This window comes from Haematobia irritans, chromosome 1, assembly GCF_050003625.1.
Source record: "Haematobia irritans isolate KBUSLIRL chromosome 1, ASM5000362v1, whole genome shotgun sequence".
In the NCBI taxonomy this organism is placed as follows: domain Eukaryota; kingdom Metazoa; phylum Arthropoda; class Insecta; order Diptera; family Muscidae; genus Haematobia; species Haematobia irritans.
Window position 1 is genome coordinate 111,254,198 of NC_134397.1, and position 1,910 is coordinate 111,256,107.

Sequence of the window (1,910 nt, forward strand, 5' to 3'; positions counted from 1 at the left end):
CGATTACAGGTAGACAATAGAAATATAGGAAAATTTCCTATATTCTAACAAGTGTGTTTCCTTAAGTTTTGAAAGGATTGCATACTTCTTAGTACGAATGAACTAAAATATTTTTCTATGCCAAGTGTTGTTCGTATGTATGAAAAACTTTCTATTACAAAGGAAGTCGCAAGTAGACCAATATGCTTTCAAACATATTATATATTGGAAGAAATCAAACATATAAATGTTTGGGCAATACCCAAAAATTTATATGCTTGAAGCAAAATATGTTTGGGAGTATATGTTACAGAAGCGATTTTTTTTTGAGGGTGTATACAGGACCTTACTTTGCTTACTTTTTTCTGTACACTACGACTACACGGATGAAAAAGACTGTTTTTCATATGTTTGGCTATAAACATTATATGTTTGGAACACAAATTTTTAAACACAATATTTTTGAGTGCAAGCATATAATGTTCATAAACTAGCATAACATGTTTGGGACATATATGTTAATATGTTAGAACATATTATGTTTGGGACATAAAATGTTTGTAAATATAATATGCTTGGAAGCAAACATATATTAATTTAGAAATAGCCTATAAACATATATGTGTTTAGTAGCTTGGAGCGCTATTTAACAGGGAGCGATATTGAATTAAGTTGGTGGTTGTTGCTTGTTATTACAAAATTAACATTTTATTTTTCCTTGGGCAATTGATCAGCTACTTCTTTGATCCTTACAAACTGTGTGGTCCGCTGTTCGAATCCCCGTCCGGCAAAAGGTAAAATTAAAATAAAAAAGTCATACAATTGAATAATTTCTTCTACAATGTTTGTATTAAAGAAAAAGGTGCTAAGAACTAAAAAATCTCGTGGAAGTGAGAAAGATGTGGGGGAATATACAATTGGGCAGAAACAAAATTTTGAGCATTCAGGTCGAAAACCTATGTTGTTAGCACCTATATTACCTGTTTATTTTCATAATTCATTATGATTGTAAATATATAAATAAATAAATAAAATTTAGAGCACAATATTGTTTGGGAGAATTTTTTTTAAACATATAATATTTTTGGGTGCAAAATGCTTCCAATCATATTATATGTTCACATAATAACATATTGTTTTTTGGAAGACAACATTATTGAATTTGGATGCAAAAATACAAAATGTTTGGAACTTAGACTACCCAAACATATATTGTTTAGACCAATATGCTTTCAAACATATTATATATTGGAAGAGATCAAACATATAAATGTTTGGGCAATACCCAAAAATGTATATGCTTGAAGCAAAATATGTTTGGGAGTATATGTTCCAGAAGCGATTTTTTGTGAGCGTGTAGTCACTACAAATTCATGTTTCGTGGCCACCTCCAACCTAAAGTCTGAAAGGAAAGCACTTCCAGTACCCTTAGTCCCTTTGTATACATCCAGCCAACAAAATCATGAGTTTTAACCTAAAAAGCCAACATAAATCTGTTTTCAGGACATTGCATGGCCAAGCAAAGCATCAGCAATGGCACAATGTCATATTGTATCCCAGAGCAAACCAAGAAGAGCCCAATGTCACTCAATTCCAAGAAAAACAAAGATACACAAAATCCGAAATAAAGATACGTAGATATATTGAGACATTTATGGTACGCAGGGGACGAAACTGCGAGGCTTTCATGCGCCTGGTGCGGGAAGCCCAAGTGAAAACGGTACTTTAAAAGGTTTAACTGCTCCACCGCCAATGGTATTTCATGAACTTATCTGTTTGTAAAGTGTTTTGAGGGCCACAAGGACAATGTCGGTATCCCTATTCTTTAACCTCTTCCACAGAGGGAGAGAGAGGTAGCATAAGGGTAATGTTGTGAACACTTGGAATAGGGAAGAGCAAAAAACAAAATGACTATAATTTTTAATTTGTGC

General features: G+C 32.9%; 1 long non-coding RNA gene across 1 annotated transcript; it reads left to right on the top strand.

The window, feature by feature from the left end:
* The first annotated feature begins 619 nt into the window (after positions 1 to 619).
* On the top strand, positions 620 to 1,027 carry LOC142241380 (uncharacterized). Its single transcript, XR_012723607.1, has 2 exons — positions 620 to 773; positions 836 to 1,027. It is a non-coding gene; the product is annotated as an uncharacterized LOC142241380 (long non-coding RNA).
* Positions 1,028 to 1,910: the final 883 nt, after the last annotated feature.